A 22837-nucleotide genomic window follows, 5' to 3' on the forward strand; every position below is an offset into this window, starting at 1 on the left:
TAACCCCATTCAGCTCGAAGGCCTGTAAGGCCAGCCTGGGTAAGGCCTGTGTGACCATACTGCAGGCTCCATTCTTGGTTCACAGTCATATTCACAGAATCACAGAATTATTGTTGGAAAAGACCCTTAAGGTCGTTGAGTCCAACCCTTAACCCAGCTCTCCATGTTCACCACTAAACCATGCCCCCAGGTGCCACATTTATATGTTTATTGAACATATCCAGCATGGCAATTCCACCATTTGCCTGGGCAACTTTTTTCAATGTCTGACCACACAGTGAAGAAATTTTTCCTAATATCCAATCTAAACCTGCCCTGGTGGAACTTGAGGCCATTTTCATTTGTCCTACCACCTGTAATTTAGGAGAAGAGACTGATCTTCACCTTGGTACAATCTCCTTTCAGGTGGTTGTAGAGGTCAATAAGATCCCACCTGTGCCTCCTTTTCTCCTGGTTAAACCACCACAGCTCCCTCAGCTGTTCCTCATCAGACTTATGCTCCAGCCAATTCACCTGCTCCATTGTCCTACTCTGCACACGCTCTAGAGTAGCTCGAACTCTTGTCATGCAGAGAGGGGCTCAAAACTGAACATGGTATTTGAGGTGCAGCATTCAAATCATTGCATGCCAGCAGCATCCAGCTTGAGAGGCTTTGTTGTGCTTCCTGCCTTGGGTTACATTTCCAGTGCAAGTTTTTATCCCTGGTACAAGTTACACACTGTCCACTTCCCTGCTGACACAAAACACACTCCACATTGAGCATTTTTCATAGAATCATAAAATAAGCCGAAGTGGAAGGGACTCATCAGGATCATTGAGTCCATCTCCTGGCCCTGCACAGGACACCCCAAGAGTCACACCCTGTGCCTCAGTGCATTGTCCAAATGCTTCTTGAGCTCTATCAGGCTGGTGCTGTGACCAATTCCCTGTTCCAATGCCCAGCCATCCTCTGGTTGAAGAACCTTTTGCTGATACCCTATATAGGGTATATATGACCCCTAACTGAGTTTCGTGCCTGAACTTTGTTGAGGCTGACGTCTGTGGCTCCCGGATGTATGTCAAGGAGAGGCTAAGTCCCTGTCAGTGCACACCCATTGCAGAAATGTGATTTTTCATAAGCTCTGGGCTCCTGCAGCTCGCCCAGCCCAGCTGGGAGCAGGGATGTCTCTCCTCTCCATCCAGCGGGGATGCCCGGCGGCGGGAGGCAGGCACGGGCTGCCGGCGGGCGAGCTTCCCCCGCTGCCCCGAGGTGTCCCCCACGAGGTGTCCCCCGCTCCCCGAGGTGTCCCCTGTGTCCTCGAAGGGGTACCCCGCTGCCCACAAGGTGTCCCCCCCTGCCCCGAGGTGTCCCCCCGCGCCCGCACAGCCCCGCAGCGCCGCCCGGCAGCGGCTGTCGCGCCCGGCACGGAGCTGCATTAACTCCTCGGGCTCATTGTGAAAGATGCATGTATTTTATGATTGGCTTTCAGCAAATATTAAAATGAACATTATATGTGTTGTTTTAGAAAGTAATGATGTATTAATTCTCTTAAGTACTGTTAAATATAGTTTTAGGGTTTTTTTACAGTTTTTTAAACTGTAAAATATAGTTTTAGGTTATAAAAATTGTTAAAATAGAAACCATGCTATTTTGGATACTTTTTTTTTTAAGAAAGGACTCGCAGCGAGATAGCAGTCACAGGACACCTAAATCTTTCAGAGAAGAAGAATTTATTGCCCTCTCATCAGAAGAAACGAACTTCTTCCCGCCTTGAAGGCGCTGTTAGGATTCAGAGGAAGAAGTTGATGATGATCAGACAGAATCCTGTGTTTGAATGGAATTTATACATCATATATTAAGTGCATGAATATGCAACAGGCTATTGCTTTTAAGGGTTAATCCTTTGTTAACGGGGCTCCTTTTTCAGGCTCGTGATGCCCAGAAAAATGTACCCAGACGTCCATAACTCTTTGTTTTTTATTGTCTCATAGTCCCAATAGTCCTAATTTAATTTGTTCAAATTGTTATTACTGTAATTGTGTTACTATTTTTTAACCATTTTATTACTATTAAAACTTTTAAAAATTTTAAAAACAAGTGATTGGCGGTTTTCACATTCATGATGGTGATGGTCTCTGTTCCTCTCCGCGGTCCAGCTCGGGTGTGCGTGTGCTGAAACACGGGCAGGCTCCGGCGGGCGGGTTGGGGCCGGGAGCGGGGTCTGTGCAGTCCCCGATCATCGCAGGGGTCGCTTCTCTGGAGTGGGGCTGCTGGGCTTTGGACATCTGATGAGATAAATGAAAGGCTTTATACTAGAAACAGTAAAAGGGCAGGGAGCAAGTAGTGTATTTAGCGAAATATTAATATTATTATTATTAATATTATTTATCGTATTATTTATTGATTGATTCTGATTTCCATTCATGCCCAGATTTTGCCGATGAGGCTGGCAGACACCCTCCCAATTCCTCTACGCTGCCCTCAGCCAGACAGACAATAATTTCTGTATAAAACCAGAGGCAACATGTGACAGGCAGAGGGTACAGAATAGAACAAGCCAAAGAAGTGCAACTGGTCTGTACATGGGGTCATATCCCAGCCAGTGCACAAGGGTGACAGGAAAAGCCATGAGAGGGTGCTGCAGGTCGGCGTCAGCATGGGGCACCATCTGTTTGAAATTCCAGTTTGAAGCTAACACTGCTTGGCCTCTGTACTCAGCAACCAGAGTTTTCTGTCCCCACAGGTGGATGCAAGCGTGTAGAGGAAAGTACATCAGCAGGTTTTGGATATGGTCCAGTGAGCCAAGCCCAAAATGGATGACCTGCACTCTCTGCAAACTGATCAATTTTATGTATTCAAATTTAAAAAAAAAGGTAATCCTGCCTAACCTTTCTAGATTGTTCTCCCACAGCTGTGGAAATGTCACCACATTCTATTTATCTCCAGTGCAAAGTTCACATGACATTACATGGTATTCACAGCATTGGCTTTCTTTAAAAAACTTATTTGCATTCAAGGATAGACAAGGGAATATATGTGGCACTAAAATAGTAAAATATGTCCAACTGTTTTATAATTTGGGAGGCAAATATCCTTCACTATTGAGAAAAATGCAGAAATGTGGTTTAATTATCCCAAAATTAAACTGAAATTTGAATACAGCTCTCAATATTTCAGCCATAAAAGACCAGTAGTAGCAATACTTACACATATGCATGAATATTGTAGGCTATATTAAAATGAACTATTTAAATACTAGAAAGATAGAAGGGAAAGTTATAAAATTTTGAACTTTAAAGGTATTCATTCTTGTTCCTGGTACGCCAGTATTAAATTCCACATATAATTAACCATTAAGAATCATAAGAAATTTTCTGAATAAGTACTTTCCAAACTCCTGGTTGAGAGAAGAGCTTCATGGCCTGACACAGACTTTGGAAATTTTGCATGCAATGAAAAAACCAAAATCCAGATCAAAAATGAGGACCCCCTATATACTTCTACTTACTCTAAACAGGCTCCTACATTTGTAAAAAGATAAGAATATTTCTCATTTTCAAAACTAATATCACACCAACTCTGTCTTTGGACATTTATGAACTTCAGATGACCAGAAGACAGGGACATGTGCTAGGAACTGCAATTCTACACGTGCACTTTTCTCACATTCCTTTCCAGTTTCCCACTGTACAAACAGGCATGTTTGGCCAATCAAAAATTTAAATTCTTATGTTATTGCCCAGCATAGTTCAAGGAATGTCTGATAATCACAGCAGGATTTTCGGTGTGATTACTGGGAAAGCAGCAGAAGGTTAGAATAAACTGGTGGCCAACAGCCTCAAGAAAGTGAGCAGCTCCCTTTTGATAATTATTGCTCCTCTTCTGAGCTTACTCCTCACACTCTTCCTCCTGGCACTTTATGAGATGTTTTAGATAAGCTGAGGCAGGTCCTGAAGCATCTTGAACACAGACACCAAAACAGTAAACTGCACTGAACACTATAGAAAGTGCTTATAAGAGACAGGAGGCCAAGTCTGAAAATCAGCACTGATCCATCCTGTATCAATCAAATTTTCATTCGTTACTGATCAGAGTACCTAAATACTGTTAAAAGAGAGTTAGAGCTTCAGGGGAAAAAAAATGCTCATCTTGGCTAAGTCATACAAATATTACCTTAGCATTGTAATTATAGGAGTTTAATTGTGTAGAGAGTTATTTAAGTTACATTTGTAAGCATCTCTCTTGTTTTATATAACTCTTCAGTATAAAACAATATTTAAAGCAATGTTTTTCAGTTTCAAAATACCTTGAATAGTAGGAGGTTGTGGTTCAGCTGCTAAGCAAATTACAGAGATGAGGATGAGTACTCTCCTTGGGTACTTGGGTAAGAACAAAGGAGACAGCTCAATAGCAAGCTTGTTAGGGAACTGAGAGTAGTTATTTCACAGCTTCTGTCTCTAGATCTTTAGGGTCACTGTTCAGAGGAACAGAGAAGATGCTCTGCTTGTGCTTTGCCAAATACAAAAAGGTGAAACTGCAAGTCTTAAATGCAGCAACCCAGAGATGGAGAGAGTGGGACAAGGGTGCGTATGTACCCCAAAACTCCTGTGAATAACATCTATTAATGCATGCATTCTTAAATTCCTTTCAAAAATGGCATAACTGCAATGTGGGATTTCTGTTTGGCTAGTCCATACTGCTTGCCAGCATTTTCCCTTGGTGACTGCTTCTGTGTTTCTCATAACTTCCCTTTTCATGTCTGAAATAGGTAGGACTTAAGAAACCTTGTGCAGACAGCTGAGAAAAAGGGAAGCTAATGCTGTATACATATTGTCTATTGTATAGTCACAGGAATTTTTCTGCTGAATGTAAAAAGTCTCTTCTCTTTCAGACTAAAAACCTCAAATTGCCACAGCAAAGAAATTTCAAAATCATGGTTTTCTCTTTGGTTTTTTTACCTTTCCACAAAGGTCCCTCATGTTCCCCAAGCCTTGCTACACCAATGTTTGGGTAGATGGGCAGTTCAGGGCTGACCACTAAGGATTTCCCCACTGCTGGCAGTCCTGAGGTGAGTTTTGTAAAAGCTGGGAACAGAAAAGCCAAGTTTACAAAGAGCTGCATGCCTGGCTCCAGAGCTGTGAGTTCTCAACTTGCCGTTGCCCCTTGCTCCATCAAGTTGGCAGATTCTCCTCATGCCTCCTCAGCAGACAGTTCTATTCAATTTTTGCTAAAACATCTTCCCACAAAACACTCCAATTTTGATAAGTCAGCACTTTTAGATGAAAAGTAATTCTACCTAAAAATAAACAACTAGCTTCAGCTTTGAGAGCTGTAGATTACTTAATTGCATCAGCAAGTGCTGACTTTGAAGCTTAGATATAAACACCTTTTTCATACCCAACCAAACTCTGCTAAGAAAGGATGATTTATAGAGCAATGCAGAAGCTGGCACAGCCTGAGGCTTGAGATTAAACCCTACCTTAATGCTGGTTGATAACACTGCATTCTATGACACCCAGAAGGGATGATACAATGCAGCAGAGAGAACCAGGGGCTTTTGATCATTCATGCTGTTTTCTGTTCCTGTTAATTATCTCCTAGGTCGGCGTGCATGTACTCTGCATATGCACCTGCTAATGGCAGAATCTGTTACAGTCACAGTAAAAACATTTTGCAGTCTGACCTGAGTAATAAGATAGGGCAATGCTATGTTTTGTTTCACAAAGGATGTCTCTCTGTTTGGGTTCACTTCATCAATCACATTCAAAATGCTTTTATCACACTCTACTGACTCATAACAGTAAACTCTAAAATTCATAACTAACTTCCTCTCCCATTTCAACAAAACTGGGGAGAGGCTTATGCCTTTTTATGGGAAGCAGTGATGAGATACTTTTCTTAGAAACAGTTAACAGTAACACCTGTTACTGATTTAAAGATTTAAAGTTCATGCCACCTGGCCACTATGTGGATTATATTCTTAACACCATGAATTTAAAGTAGGGGAAATGCATCAAAAGCAGCTGAATGTGGGACCCTGCTTGCCCTCAGTTTTATGCAGCCCTGCACAGCAGAGGGAGCACGAAGGTGCTGCAGCCCTTGGTTCCAACAGACACCAAAGTCTGGAAGAATGTGAAAATGCACTGGCTTGATATTGACTCAAACACATAGGTTAGACAGAGATGGTACAATTAATGTGAACATAGACTTCTAGGGCAGTGGTTGTAACACAGATTTAAAAACTCTAAAATATTTCTGTGAACTCTGTGAATATTTCTATGGCTCTGATCCCATAACTGTGGTTGTACAACTCTCTTGCTCCATGTCTAATTGCTGGATTCTCTCTTTGGATAATATGCAAAGTCGAGTCTACAAAGTGTATCCTAATCATTTGACATTTTAAATTGGTTTCATTTTAATTTCATTTATTTTGGTTCAAAATAAATGAAATTAAAATTGAATTTGGCAATATCATATTGATGATATGCACGATCTATTGCAGATATTATTCAATGTACATAATATATCTGATTCTTCGAGCAGCATACCAAAATCTGAATATCAAAAAAACCAACTCCCCTGACAAGTGAGGAGAGGGGACATCAGCACAGTTCCACAGGTTACACTAGAGGTCCCACTGCCTCCTTCTCCCAGCTGAGGCCAGTTAAGATGGGCAGCTGAATCCTTCTGTGCCCCTTCTGTCCCAGCACATGGCTCTGGGGGCTGAAGGTGAGAGCAAAGTGCCACTGACACACAGCCAGTGCTAATGCATAAAACACTGTGTGACACAGAGCCACTGCTTACCCATGATACACCCTGTGTGACACATGCTCTGGGCAGTGCACTGCTAATCCATAACACACACCAGTGCATGACATAACACCTGTGTGAACCATAACACCTGTGTGACACGTGCACTGCTAACCCATAACACCCTGTGTGACACAGAGGCACTGCTAACCGATAACACACTGTGTGACACTGTGCCACTGCTAATCCATAACACACTGTGTGACACAGAGCCACTGCTAACCCATAACACACTGTGTGACACAGAGCCACTGCTAACCGATAACACACTGTGTGACACTGTGCCACTGCTAATCCATAACACACTGTGTGACACAGAGCCACTGCTAACCCATAACACACTGTGTGACACAGAGCCACTGCTAACGCATAACACACTGTGTGACACAGAGCCACTGCTCACCCATAACACCCTGTGTGACACTGTGCTACTGCAAACCCATAACACAGTGTCACACAGTGTGTTATGGGTTAGCAGTGGCTAACTGACACTGTGGTGACACTGTGCCACTGCTAATCCACAGCCCACTATGTGACACAGTGCCACTGCTAACTCATAACACCCTGTGTGACACTGTGCCACTGCTAACCCATAGCACACTGTGTGACACTGTGCCACTGCTAACCCATAACACCCTGTGTGACACAGAGCCACAGCTAACCCATAACACACTGTGTGACACAGAGCCACTGATAACCCATAACACCCTGTGTGACACTGTGCCACTGCTAACCCATAACACCCTGTGTGACACTGTGCCACTGCTAACCCATAACACACCGTGTGACAGAGCCACTGCTAACCCATAACACACTGTGTGACACAGAGCCACTGCTAATCCATAACACCCTGAGTGACACTGTGCCACTGCTAACTCATAACACACTGTCTGACACAGAGCCACTGCTCACCCATAACACCCTGTGTGACACTGTGCCACTGCTCACCCATAACATACTGTGTGACACAGAGCCACTGCTAATCCATAACACACTGTGTGACACTGCACCACTGGTGCTGTGTGACACAGCACCAGCAGAGCAACTTGAATGGCTTATGACTTGCCCAAGGCTCTCAAGCCCCATGGGACAGAGGATACGAATTTTGAGAAGGTTGTGAGCTTGAGCCAGTGTTAGTACTCACTAATGAGCAATTTCCCATCTGAACCCTAGGCAAAGGACAGGTGACATTCACTGTCCCAAAGTTTCCTGTAGTTCAGCCTACCCACAGAGGCTGTGCTGTCTAAAGGCTGCTGTAGTCACTTTGGGGGCATTACTTATTTAGAAAAAGCTCAAAGGGATTTGATAAGCCTCTCTGGTCCCTATCACCCCTAAGTTTGTCACAAGACTATTTTTTTCAATTTTTACAAGCTGTGGCAAGGCAGTGTGTGTAGCTCAAGTGACACTCCTATGCCAAGGCACCTCAGGATGGTGCACAGTAGCCTTCCTTACCATCATTGCACTGCAAAGTTACATCACCTGCTGCAGCTGCTGCAGCCATAAAGAACTGCTTGCCCCAAAGCATACTTTCAGCTCTATTACTACTTTTTTCTTTCTTTATTCTGAAATTTGTTTTTCTTTCTCCCAGATCTCTCCTAACTTCTATCTGCAAGAGTTAACTACAGAATAATTTAACTATCCCTCTGCAACACTTTTGAAGCTATTAAAGCATGCAGAGATTCAAAAAAGGAAAGAAAATCTGGTCCAGAGAATGGAAAACTGTTGAAATTATGGTGCTGTGTTTTGAAATCCTCCTTGGAAGACATACATTGCTGAGAATACCAAATATATGTGCTCGTTATTTAAGATCTCTCTGCTTACATATCTTTGCCCCGACAGTTAATATTTAGATTTTTTAAAAAATATTGCTACTTTCTTGTCCAAATCATGTTAAAACTAAATTTGTAATGGTTCTTATTTACATATTTTTATTTACCCTATTTTTCTCTTCCTACAGCCCAGCTGGGTTTAGCCATACAGCACCATTCCACTAACCTCAAAAACAATCCATTCCTTTTTATGTCTTCATTTTTTCCTGTTATTGTGCTGTATTATCCTGTTGAGTTTTTATTCCTCTCCAGCTACTGTATAACTTTTCCTGAGTACCAGCATTACATAGGCTTGAATCTTGAGGTAAATGTTATAACTCCAAAGAATTTGTACAGGTATATCTGTGTTCTGAGGCCTTAAACTAGAAATGAGCACCAAATTTAGATCAGATCCATTTCACAAATCAGCATTTTATCTAATTCTTTTTGCTAGTATCCTGAGTATCGTAGTATCCTGTGGTGATACATGCAACCAATAGAAGCCAGTTATGTCTGTAACACTCACTGTAGGTTAATAAAAAACAGAAGGAACACACTGAGATCTCATCATCAACATCTGTGTCAGTAGTGAAGACCTGGTTGTAATTACAACCCTTAGATCTTCTGAATGTAAGTGTGGAAGGGCTCTTTAGCGCTTTGGAAGGATTTGAGAAAGATCTGGAAAAGAGTCCTTCCTCCCTACAGCTTGTTAACTAGTACCATTATGGAGGAGATGTATTCCATGTTGATAAAAGTCTACACCTTCTGTTCTACCCAGACTCTTGAGTGAATATTAAAATCCTGGCTCAGCCACAAAGGGAAATGGTGAAATTCTTAAAAACATATTGAAAATGGTGAAATTCTCAGCCACAAAGGGAAATGGTGAAATTCTTAAAAACATATCAGAATCCACTGGTACCTGATGAGCTAAAGGCTTTTTCCTCAGCAGAACAAAAAGTAATTACTTTAATAAAATGTTACATCAAAAATCTAACATAGGTAAAATAGTTACGTGCAAAACAAGACGTATGATAGAAGGCAGGGACCTACACATACACAAGTAAAATTACTATGTTTTCTTGTTAAAAAGCTGCATTTAGTTCTGCCCAAGTTATTTGTGTCTTTTGTTTTGTAAATCTTGATTACAAATGGCTTTTCCCTAAAGAATGCTTGACAGTGCTTGATCATTTATTTGCCTTCCAATATTCTTCAAGGCCAAATGAACTAGCTATCTGTTTCCCTGAGATAAAAATCAAAACGGTTCCATCTTGGCTCCAAGTAGCCAAGTTGCAAGAAAGATGCTGCCTGACCTAAATGCCCTCAACACTTGGATCAGAAGCAAGAATTTTGGATACTGACCAAAGACTGACCAATATGTATTTGTAGGCTGAACATTTAGTTGGATTTGTAATGGCTGAACATGGACTGACCTCCTTATAATTTGTCTTTCTATAATTTCCATTAACATTTTCTGTTTGTCAGGTAAAGCATTAGCATATGGTGACCTATAATACATTTGCCACATAGTGAGGCTAATGAACACAGAAGTACTTTATCAACTTCATCTATTGTGCCTTTACCAGTTGATAATTGCCATAATGGGGCATTTGCTATTTTGATCTTGTAGAGCATGAAGTCCCATTACACTCACACACTAATCTGGGCTGTCTATCAGTCACATCAATAACTGTTTGCAAACTCTGTTCCAAAATACTTTGCCGCACGCTCTTTTTTTCCTGTGGTTTCTGCTGCTTCCTGCACACCAGTTGTCTGACTCCCACACCTTTCCCAAACCCCTCCTCCTCTAAGGTTTACTCCTCCTGTGAGTCCATCATACATGGCTGTGTTTAGGAGAAAATAATGCTGTTTGCAGAACAACAAAAAATCCTCTCCCACCACAGACTGTAGAAGAGCAAATAGTGGGTATAAAAAAGGTCAGCTATTTTAAAGCACTTAAAAAGATGATGAAAAATAACTCCCCTTCAGATAAATCTAGGAACCATAGCCAGATGCTTGATAGAAGAACCCTTCATAATAAAAATATTTCCAAAATCTTTTTGGGTCTTTCTTCTCATGCAACCTTCTGCTACAAACTTTTTCTCTATTTCAGTTTTTCTCCATTTGGATTAGAGTCATAAAATAAAATTAAGTCATATAACATATTTAGTTGCTTAACAGCAGTCTCATCTATGAAACTCAGCCTCATCTATGAAAATATATCTTTGCAATTTGCAAAGTTGGTAAGATGCTTACATATTCCAGAGAAAAATGGAGTTCAGTGACTTCAGCTACTATTAGGCATCTGCTGTACAAATGACACAGTCATTGCATAAAACAATCAGTCCAGCTGGCCAGAGTTCCTACGTCCTCTGGATACGGTCTTTGATGAATAGACCCTGTTATTTTTCATCTCCAATCTATTATTAATAACATTCTCTGTGATCATCCAGACACAAAGAATTAAGACAATAACTCTCTAAGTGAATAACTTAGAGTTAAGAGCCTTAGCAGCCATTAAACTTCTGCCAAAAGACCACTGCTTCAGACAGAAGGATGAGCAATTGCCATACAGGGTGGAAAGTGTTCATACATAGTATATTAAGCTAAAATATTCCCTTTTCTTGGGAGTTCCTTGTGGTAGCACCAAATGCATCAATTAAATTACCTAATGAAAAGCATTTCAATATAAAACAATATTCACTCAAAGTAACTGTCTATGTTGTAGTGATATAACAAGAATATAAATTAAAGTTTTTGTGAATGACAGTTTTCTTACAGACAAGTTTAATGAAAAAAAGCTCAAGGTACATACTATTTCTGTGTCACTGAAACAACAAAAAATTCTAGAAACTAAATTCTTGGGATGAGGAGGGAGATACGAAAGAAGAAACAACAATTTCCATGTCAACAAGCTTTCCTTTATCCCACCTGACTTTGGACAGTGCAGGCAGCCCAGAATAACACTCTGCTGGCCTCACACTGAAATGCTGCCTCTGTCACTCTGCAGTGCTGTGGTTTAGCCACAGCCAGCCGCTAAGCACCACGCTGCTGCTCACTCAGCCCCTCCAGTGGTAGGGAGAAGAGAATGGGAAAAGTGAGAAAACTCAGGGCTTGAGATAAAGAGAGATGTTTTAACAGATAAAGCAAAAGTCACACATACAGGCAAAGCCAAATGAGGAATTCATTCACTGCTTCCCATGGGCAGGCAGGTGTTCAGCCATCTCCAGGAGGGCAGGGCTCCATCACATGCAAGGCTTCCTTGAGATGACAAACACCACCCTAAACATCCTCCACTACCTCCTTCTTTCCCCAGCTGTATATCTGAGCTCCTCCAGCATGTGGTCTGGAACACCCCTTTGGTCAGTGGGGCCAGCTGTCCAGCTGTGTCCCCTCCCAGTTCTCTGTGCACCCCTGGCCTCCTCTCTGGTGGGGTGGGAATCAGAAAAGGTCTTGGCTCTGTGTAACTCTGCGCAGCAACAGCAAACACATCCCTGTGTTACAGCACTGTTTCCAGCACAAATCCAAACCACAGCCCCAAAGGAGCTACTGTGAAGAAAATTCACTCTCCCCCAGGCCAAACCAGTGCAAGTGCCTACACAGGGAGGGAGTGCTCACAGTGCAGGACTGCAGTCAGGAGCTAGGACAGGAGCAGTCACAGCGTGGGCATCACGTTGTCATGCAGAGAGGGATGAGGAGTGCAGGCACAGGCACCTGCTGGGATCTCTGACTTCCTGACAGTGTGCATGGCACACCTGCTGCTGTTGGACAGCCCTGACACCATCACACACCCCCATCCTCTTCCTGTACCACATCCATCTGTTTAGAGCCAGCCATTGAACTGCCATTCCTCATGCATAACGTCATGCTGTTTTCCCTTCCAGAAAAGGACCTGTCAAAGGCAGGCAGCACACTGCACAACAATCATTTCTTGCTTCCATTATTTGAACACATAAAGGAAATATCATTTATGGGCTGGAGAAAACAGAGTTTCAGCCTTCCAAATTTCATATCCTCTTCACAAGTGTTCAGTGTATATTTTCCTCTTTACAACTTTCACTACCTTGTTTTTCAAAACTCGTGAATCCTTTTTATTTCACTCACCAAAATCTCAAAGTAATTGTTTTACCACAGAGGAAGTTTAAATATGGAACTAGCACAAGGCAACACCCAAATTCAGAATGCATCCTGAAACACAAAGGCATTAGAATCTGAGATACGTATCTATCCACAACATCCTTCTCCCAAGTACCTCAGCTGAAGTTCTGCATCCGGTCTGCAGAGCTGCAATGCCCTCCTGACCCTCCCTAAATTGTAAGGAAACTCAGGTCTAGATTTAAACTTTACACACGAGCATGTCTCTTGGTAAGAGAGCAGAAATATTATGGGCCTGGTAGAGCCCATTTTTGAGTTGTTCTTTCACTTGCAAATGTAGGGAAAACAGATTGCTAGACTGCAGTTACAGGAGGTGGCATATGATAAGACCGAAAGCTGTAGAGAATGTTCATTGTTAATTCACCTAAAAACATTCCCAAAACCTGTACATTTTGTTTTTTAACCTCTCATCCAAAGAAAATACAGTGTTATTCAATGAGATTGTCAAACTTCAGGAATTCTCTCCTGTGCGTGCAAAGGTTTTTTTCTGAATAAGAGTGATGACCAGAAGATTGCTCAATGAATCCATTGCTCTATCTTCTGATACAACTTCTGCCCTGAATGTAAGTCTTTTAGTCAGATTCCCAGACTGACCTAAATAATTTTACAAAGCTGCATCCCTTAAACTTTGAAATATTCTATGAGGTTGTACCAGTTGATGGACAATGCAGAAGTGATTTCAGGTTTAGGGACTGACACACCCCTAAGAGTTAAATAGCTTTGTTCTTGCCTTCACATTTGTCACTTATCCTGAAATTATCCTTAATATAACCTAGATCAGTACAGAGCAAAAATGCAGAAGATTGCATTCAGCATTGCACTGGAATTGAGCCCCTATACAAAGTGTTTGTTTTCCCTCCTTTGTTTGAAAAAATGCCTTCAGGAAAAGATACATTCTGAAGATATTAATCCTTATTTATTTGATGTTGAGGGGGTTTATTTATTGATAGCAATTAACTACTATTAAAAATACTAATAGAATTATTCCTTATAAGTGAATTTTTATTATGAGTTTATATTTTTAAGTCTCTATAGGAAGCAGAGTTGCTTTACAAATAGTTGCTGACAATTTTACCTATTTTAGCTCTTTTTGCATGCTATTGTACAATTTTGTGTATCTAAGCCTTTTAGACACACTTTCTGGTTTCTAAATATTATTTTCATTCTTCTTCTCTTTTTTGCATTGTACAGGTGCCTTTGGCATGCACCAAACCTAGGAGTGCACTATCTATCAGGTTCTCTGATTAACACATACTGCTCCTGACAGTGCCTAGCTGAAAATAGTCAAACTCAGCTTTTAATCATATGTTATGAATGTTATGAATTACTTTCAATTCTTAATGCACAGTTGCAATAACTTTTGCCCTTTAAACATAGCTGAAATTTCTTATATACTCTAATGCCACAGAAGCTAGATTTATTTAAAAATTGGTAACTTCTGACTGGTCCATTTATTTTAAAAATAAAAAAGCATTGTCCAAAACTAGTGAGGTTTGTAGATGTAAAACAAACATGCACTGTGGAAATGTCAGGTAAGGAGTTTGCTCAAAAATATAGGACTTGTGCATAAGAAGAAACAAGATTTAACATTACTAAAGTCCGTATCAAATGTTTGACCAACATGTTTGACACATGCAATATATTACTTATCTGATGTTGTGTGTCTCACAGGTTAAAGAAATGTTCCAAGAACTTTGAGATGTGCAGAATTATGTACTCTAGTCACAGCTCTCATAGTTCTTACTCATAATACTGTTGGTTGTGGAGTTGTTGTGAAAATCTGAATTAACCTGTCCAAAATAATTCTGAAAAGCTGAACTTTCAGACTCACTGGAACAGTAAGTTCATTTTTAAAAAGTTATCTCATAAGTTTGTTTAAATTCTTTTCTTTAAACAGAGAAGTATGGAGGGTCAGGATTTTTCCCATGTCAGACTGAGGAGAAATTTGATATCTTCAGCAGAATTTTGTCAAAAGTGTAAAATATTATTGATATTTAGCACTGAAACCCTTTCAAATAACTCAGTCTTAATGCCACTTAGAGAACAATGGTTCTAAAAATATCTTTAGCATTTCCCTTTTTACCTTTCTTAAACTGTGTCAGAAAAGACTGTGGCCCTTTCATCCATGTGAACAGAGGAGCCTACATAATTTCTTCTAATATGAACAGAATCTAAGGAAAAAAATTTACTTTTCCATATCTTCTTTTTTTCAAAGCCTCTAAAGTGCCAAAATTCAAAGTTTATCAGTATGTCAACCTGAGAATGTTTATGGAGTTAAATTGACAGAAAGTACTCCCTTTCTCTGGCTCCAGGCAAGAATTCCTGAGCCCTTGTAGCTATTAAAGACGAGGCAGGAACATACATTCATTTGAGAAACCTACCATGTCCAGCAATGAGGACTTACACTGCAGAGACAGGGGACTGGGATGGAGTGATGATGCAAGTTTAAACATTTTTTTCCTCTCAGTCAGTCTTGCTACAGTGAGAAAGGGCAACCACACAGTTGCCCAACTCTGGGTCAAAGGCTTGGTTTCATTTTTTTGCAAAGTCCTCAAAAATGTAAGTCCTTGCCACATGCATAAACAGGGGAAATAACAATTTCCCCATTTCCTGCTCTCTTTATCCTTTCTTTTCTCTTTTCTGTATTCATTATTAATAACAAATGGACACATGGACCATGGGCTGGATCAGCTCTGGTGAGAGCCCTCAGGATGCGAGTGGCAACCGCTGCCAAGTGATTAATTTCGAAACGGAAATTCTCCTGTGAGCACTCTCTGTGAGAGACTGGCTGAGTTTTGCTGCCAAGTGAAACAGGCCAGTCCCATATTTATGACATTTTTGTAACCCCTTTCCTTTCCAAACACATACTAGCAAAATACTAGCCACGATTTCAGATAAGAGAATGTGAGGGCGGGGAAATTAAAGATGTTTTCTCCTGCCATTTTGACCCAGATTGCTAACATTTCATTCTATGAGCTCATTTTGAGTAAGCTGAATTGCATTTATGAGATATGATTCTCTTTTTGTCCCTCTATTTTTAATGTAGCAGTTATATAAAACAGTAACCTCGCGTATCATCTATCAAACTAAGTGTGAGTCGGTAATTTTACTGACTGTAAAGCGCTTCAGAATTCCACCAGAGGGAGCCAGTGCGATTCAAAACTTGAAAAGCTAAGTTCCCCAAAAAAATAAGAAAAAAAGAATCAAACCCAAAAACCACTTCGGGAAAGATCATTATGCTGCAAAATTGCAGACTGAAAGAAATAAAGACTGATCTTCAGACGTATCATGTTTGTGCCTTTTGAATCAAAATTCTTCACATGCAAAATAACAGATAATGGAGATCAATAACATAAATTAAAATTGTTATTTTAACAATCATACTTATATTTTTTCCTCCAGGAAGTGCATTATTTTGTATTACAGTGCACTTTAACAATGCCTTATTTTGATTGTTTGTTATCACCCTGACAATGTCTCCCTCCAAATTCTGCCCCACACCAACACCTCGGCCTTTTGCTCATCTCTTAAAACGGGCATCTCCAAACCAGTGGTTGCAGACCAGCATCTCCCCCACAGCAGCTGGGACAAAGCTGTAAAATGCCCTGTGACTCTACCTAGCAATGTATCTGATTTCTTTAAACACTTTTTCTTTGATTTTACTAGAATTAGGAGTATTCTGGTGATCGTCAGGCAAATACACAGTAGAGTTAAGATCTGATTTCAAGTAGCTGTGCTCAAAGCATACAATGATTTGTCTGGAGTAAGATTGAACACAAAGTAGAAAGCATGACAAATGACAGTTTGAAATCTTCTACGTGGTATATGAGGTAATGGAGCTTATATAAAGAGCGTAATTTCTGTTAGCAATCTTGCTTGAGGAGTTCAACTAGAGAAGAGCTTCAGAATGTGATTAATGTTTTGGGGAACAATAAAAAAAGAAAAATATTAAAACGCCCAAAGGTGCTAATAAAAGTCAGCAAAAGGCAAAGTTGACAACTTACTTTTTTTAACAACCTAACTAGGTCAAAGCTGCCAGCACTCTAGCAATTTGTTGTAGTGCAGGCTACACTGCGGATTCCTGCCTGAAAGTGTGATTTCCAAGTTAAATTCATTGCATATAGACTCATTTATAGTTTTGTAAAACTGTAAAACATTTAGAAGTCTCCCCATGCTCTTCACAGTATAACTGATGTCTTTGCATGTGCCTTTATCTCATGACATCTTTGTAGCATTACCTGACCTCAATCTATGATGCTTCTTCCAGAATTAATTTCTGTGGGTTTGGTTATTCCATATTTTTTCCTGTCTCTACAACTAATTTAGCTTTATTATTATCCATGATGGCATTATTGATTCCTTTTTTTTTTAATTTGAATGACAGTTGTTTACTTCTAGAATGGATATGATGTGAGAGTCGGTCCTGATTGTTACATTATAACTGTATATTAGAGTATTTGATTTTTTCCATGTTTGTCCCTAGAATTTTCCTTCATAGGCATTGTGTGATGGGTCTATTTTGAGGCTAATCATTGACAATTTAAAGGTTCTAAGAAATGCCATATTTCAAAGCAAGTCAGAACAATAGTGAAATTTTTGAGTCTACTGCAGTTGTTCATCACAGCTAGAAAGTTATGATTGTACTTGTAGTCATTTGGTAGACATACTGTGGTATCCAGACATCCATTGCAATGGAATACTTAGATTAGTACACAATCTATTTGGATTTTGGAATGTCCTGATATGTGTATAAAGACTTTGCTGGATAAACCCACTTTTGAGATTGCTCTGAAACAATATATCTCATAAACAAAGAGAGGTTTATTCTGCACATAAACTTAAATTTTCTTTGTTTTAATTACCAAACCTTATTCTTCTATTTCTAAGCAGGACCTCTCTCAGTTTTTGCAATTGTAAAGTTGAAATTATTCATTAAAATTAGCTAGGTTTTAATGAAAACTCTACTTTTCCCAGCTTTCATTTTCCAATGTTTATGGTATTTCTTTAGTACATTTGTCTGCCAATCCCTTCTGACAAGTGATGAGACTGCAGATCCCCTCTGAGAAGGAATTTGTTCTTATTGGAAGCATCCACTGGATGTAAACCGTGCTATAGGAATAAAGATGGCCAGATGCAACTGTTGAGCTTTTCACCTAAACAGAAAATGCAATTCAGCATGGGCATTTCTTGTCTATTTGATTTCAAAATTCTTAAGACATAAATACTCAAGCCCTGAGATTTCTCCAACAAGTTTTTAAAAGAATCTATTTATTAGGCAGTTCACATGACTCAACAGGAAGGGGAAGCTGCCCAGCTGTGTGACTGCTTCTAGTACTGAAAAACCTATGCCAGGGGAAATGGCCCCTTAACTAAACAATAAATAATTAAGTAATAAGGGAAAGCCCCTTAAATCCCTCCTCCCACTAATCCCCCAGGCACTGATGTACAGTGTCACAGTCCTCTTTACCCAGAATTTTTTCAGCTCTTCAGCTCTTAATTTCACATGGGATGCCTGATCACACCTTCCCTTAAGAGATGTAAATGGATTTTTCTGATAACTTCTTAAACTTCATTTTAGCTAAATCAAAATACATTAGCACAGAAGGAGATCACTGAGTCGTACAGACCTCACTACAAACCCATTACACTGGACAGAAATTGTATAAGGCCAAAACTATACAGAAATAAGTCCTTTGAGTTAAGATGCCATTTGATAACTCATATGTTCTTACTGAAAAGCTCATTAAATCTTGTGCTGTGAACATCACAGAGTGAGGGTACAGACAGAAATTAAAAGGAAAATAAAACACAAAGAGCAGATGGAGTGTTGGATATGTGTGAATGGGCAGAATAAGAGCATACAAAATAGCTGTGAAGATTAATCAGAATCAAATATCTTCAAGTTGCAGCAGCTGTTCAGATTTGTGATATCCTAAAGACCCCACCCTGTAAAGGGCTTCTCATCTAGGATTTGTAGTTTCTCATTGATTTGGAAGAATTCATTTCTGCAGCTCCAGGAGGCTCCATCACTGATCAGTGATGCACCTCAACATGCCAATAACAATGTTTGTTACTTGCCAAGGCAAATGGCTATCAGCACGTGACTCAGGTGGGTGACATCGAATCGAGGGAAGCAGCTGATTCCCTCAAGGCCAGGGCTGTCCTTAGCAGGACACTGAAAGGCTGGGGATGTGGGCCAGTATGAATTTCTTCCAGTTCAATTAAGACAAACATAAATTCCTGCACCTTGGATATAATAACTCAAGCAGCCAGGAGCTGACTGGCTGGGTAAACAGCAGCTTTACAGAAAAGTCCCAGTGCACAACAAGGGCAGCTTTGAGTGAGTGATTGCTCTTATAGCACTGAAAATTAGTGATAGGCTGGGAGATATCAGTAACAATCTAGCTAGATCAAGGGAAGTGATCACTGCCCCCATCCCCTCCTGGCACTTGTGGCCACCTATGGAGAGCTGTGCACAGCCCGGCCAGGGTGACACAAGAAAGATCCCAACAAACAAACTACAATGAGTCCAGTGACAGGTCACCAAATGAACAGAGAGCTGGAGCACGTGACAAACAGGGAGACACTGAGAAAGGTTGATCTGTTCAGCCTGAAGGAGGTTACAGGATTATCTGATTTATGTCTTCAGCTACCTGTTGGGAGGGAATAAAGAAGATGGAGCCAGACACTTCTTGGAGGTGCAGGGCAAAATGATCAAGTTGCAACATGGCAAATTCCAAGGAGGGGGGTGTGGCATTCGCATTTTATGGAAAAATCCCTTTGCCCAGGATTTTTCTCCTGGGAAACTGAGAATCCTCAGAGAAAAAAAGAAAACAATAATTATCTGATTTGCTTCTCCAGTCTTTTGCTCCTTTGGAATGTGTTTGGAGATCATTTACCAACAGGTGGTTGTTTCATTGGTTCCTGCTGTGGGTTGTTTTCACTCTTTGACCAATTGGGGCCAGGCTGTGGCAGGACTCTGGAGAGAGTCACAAGTTTTCATTATTATCTTTTTAGCCTTTTGTAACTATCCTTTCTGTATTCTTTAGTATATTATAGTTTAGTATAGCATTCTTTAATATATTATAGTATCATAAATAATAAATTAGCGTTCTGAGAACATGGAGTCAGAGTCATCATTCCTTCCTGCCATGGGGCGCCCTGCAAATACAATAGAAGGGTATGTGGAAATTCTTACCAGTGGGGGTGGACAACCTGTTGTGGCAAAGAGGTCGTGGAATTTCCCATCCATGATGAGATTCAAAACTCATCTGGACATTTTGCCAGATGAGCTTCAGCTAAGTAAGCTGAAGGGGAGGTAACTAGCATGCAGCCACAAAGATGTGCTAGATGGCAGCCCTGCTCCTGCCTGTGGCTCTAATGGGCCTCTTGCAGGTGACTTTCACCAGTCATGTTTTAGCAGCCTCTAGGGACAAGCTAAACACAGAGCTGATGCAATGATGAGGAAACTCTGCAACAAGGTTGTTAGAACTGGACACATGAAATAGCTGCATGTAGATCCTGAGGAGAAGATGGAGCCTCCACAGATCCTGGAGCTTTGATCATAGATCCCAGTACCTGTTCTGCTTTGCATTTGCATGTCTCTGTGAGAAATCAACAAGGAATGTATTTGCTCTGTAACTGCAAATCATTGTAGCCTCATAATAGTCCATCCACTTCCAAACAGCCCTTTTGCTGTGCTGACTCACACCCCCATGTCTCTTCTTGCTCCACTTCTTAAGTATTTTTTGATAAGTCATCTTCTTCTTTGGGGTACATGAAGATGTCTGAAGCTCAGCTCCCTGACCACAAGGGTTAATGAACAGAAGGAAGTGAGAAATTGCAGGCAAAAAGGTCTAAACTACGTGTGTGTGATCCTATAAAATACAAACAGGCAATGTTTGATCCACCAGAAAGTCTCCCAGCTTCAAGCAAACAATTAACATATTTTGAATAAAATTTGAACATGCACAGCAAGTGCAGACCAGCCTGGAAACACGGGTTTTGATCCTGCTCTGGGAGGTTTAAAGCCTATCACCAGACCACAGCCCTACAATATGGCTCATTACACTACATCTGAAGTCTTGAAATTGTTACAAGACTGTGGTTGGTATTTTTCACTTTACAGGACAAAATTTACATCTGTTGCATCCACTGAGAAGCACATTCAAATGTGTAAATGAGTTTAAATTCCCAGAAATGCATTATTTAAAGGTCACTTATATTTAGAAGTATTCATAAAGGAAGCTGTTTGCTCTTCAGCTTTGATTATCTGAAAAAGCTAAGCTGGGGTTCATTTATGCTAATACTAGCTGTAGCGGGCCATCAAAAGAGAACACCATTTGCTCCGAACGCTTGTTTATTATGTGGTGTTAATTCTTCATCTCAGAGGTCAGCAAAGTAAATATAGTTCCTTGTCTAATGTCACTGTCGTACAAACTTACAACCATGTTTCTGCTGACCGGGTCAGCATCGAGCCAGATGGTCAGCCCGTGTCCTTCTGCCTTCTACTCTCAAATCTCAAAGTAGCTGGTTTCCATTTCCCTCGTTCCTTTTTAGGTGGGTAAGGAGCAGGTGCTCTGGTTCCTTCACCTCAAGGACTGCTGACTCCAGCACTTCTCAGGTTCCCGTAAAAAGAAACTCTGCGTGAACGAGATGCAGAACTACAAACGCAAAGACACCCGAGCTGGCGGTGCTGCTCCGCTCCCCCCGCCTCCCGCCGGGCACTTCCCTCCCGCGGCAATTTCCAGCGATCCGTGCCCGCAGCTCCGCGTGCGGCTGCGCGGCGGGGCCGCAGTGGGGCGGGTGTGTGCGGGGCTGTCCCTGTCCCCGTGAGCCCGTGCATGTCCCGGTGAGCCCGTGCGGAGCTGTCCCTGTTCCCATCCCTATGGCACTGCCCCGCCAGCCCCACCCGAGCCCCCGACAGAGCGGGAGCCGCCCCTGCGGGGGGAGACGTTGAGTCCGACTCCTCGTTAGTATAGTGGTGAGTATCCCCGCCTGTCACGCGGGAGACCGGGGTTCGATTCCCCGACGGGGAGTGCTGCGCTTGCGCGCCTGTTTTTATTGCTCCACCCCGCGCGAGACGTTTTTATAAGAAAAGGCGCCGCCCGCCGGCAAGAAAAACAACGGTTGCGGCCTCCCCGTCGGGGAATCGAACCCCGGTCTCCCGCGTGACAGGCGGGGATACTTACCACTATACTAACGAGGAATTGCCTTGCGGACGACTGCTGCGGGACTGCTTTTATGAGTAAATCCCCACAACCGTGTCCCTCTGGTGGATTATCAATGCTGCGTTGTGGGCGGAGGGACAGCAGGGGCGACCTCTGGCAGCGGGAGCATGGACCCACGAGCCTGCGTAGGGCGGCAACGGCGCGGGAGGCGAGCTCGGCACCACCAGGGAGCGGGGGCGGAAGGCCCTTGCTGCTGCGGACCACTAGCGGGGGTGTGGGTGGGGATAAGTGGCGTGCTTGCGAGGGAAGGCGGTAACGGAGCAGTCCCGGAGCAGAGAGGCCGGAGCAGGGGTGCGGCGGCGGCGGGCAGGGTCCGGGGCCGCGCCGGCCCAACCCGCCCCTGCCCTGCCCTGCCCCTCCGGCAGAGGGGCTGCACTGCCGGCGGCCCTGGCGGCCGAGTTGTAAGGCTCTGATTGCCACTGCCCAGCAAGACCTCGTGGCGCAACGGTAGCGCGTCTGACTCCAGATCAGAAGGCTGCGTGTTCGAATCACGTCGGGGTCATTAGCTTTTTCCGTCTTTTGTTGGCTTCTACCGCTTTCCTCGCGCCTGAAACCGAGGAACGTTATTGTTGGTTGGTGTTTTTTAATGTTTTCCCTTACAGCTTAAGGTCTCATCTTTTGCTTGAGGCTGAGAGGGCAGCGCGACACAGAGGATAAAACGAGGGTCAAGGCAAGATCCCATTGGATAAAATTGTCATTGTTTTGTTTATGGCCTTTGTGTGTATTGGTCTGGCAGATTAACACGCTTAAACACAAAAGGCAAAAATGTGTCAAAGGTTTACTTTATTAAGGCAGCCGACTCTATGGGAATGATGAGAAAACTTCAGAAAGTTGCATTAAAAGAGTAACTTCCAATT

General features: G+C 41.9%; 3 non-coding genes across 3 annotated transcripts; 2 read left to right on the forward strand and 1 right to left on the reverse strand.

Annotated features, from left to right (window-relative positions):
* The first annotated feature begins 21716 nt into the window (after window positions 1-21716).
* On the forward strand, window positions 21717-21788 carry TRNAD-GUC (transfer RNA aspartic acid (anticodon GUC)). Its single transcript has one exon. It is a non-coding gene; the product is annotated as a tRNA-Asp (tRNA).
* A 98-nt stretch (window positions 21789-21886) lies between these two features.
* Window positions 21887-21958, reverse strand: TRNAD-GUC (transfer RNA aspartic acid (anticodon GUC)). The gene has a single exon. It is a non-coding gene; the product is annotated as a tRNA-Asp (tRNA).
* Window positions 21959-22410: 452 nt separating this feature from the next.
* TRNAW-CCA (transfer RNA tryptophan (anticodon CCA)) lies at window positions 22411-22482 on the forward strand. The gene has a single exon. It is a non-coding gene; the product is annotated as a tRNA-Trp (tRNA).
* Window positions 22483-22837: the final 355 nt, after the last annotated feature.

This window comes from Zonotrichia leucophrys, chromosome 1A (assembly GCF_028769735.1).
Source record: "Zonotrichia leucophrys gambelii isolate GWCS_2022_RI chromosome 1A, RI_Zleu_2.0, whole genome shotgun sequence".
Taxonomy (NCBI): Eukaryota; Metazoa; Chordata; class Aves; order Passeriformes; family Passerellidae; genus Zonotrichia; species Zonotrichia leucophrys.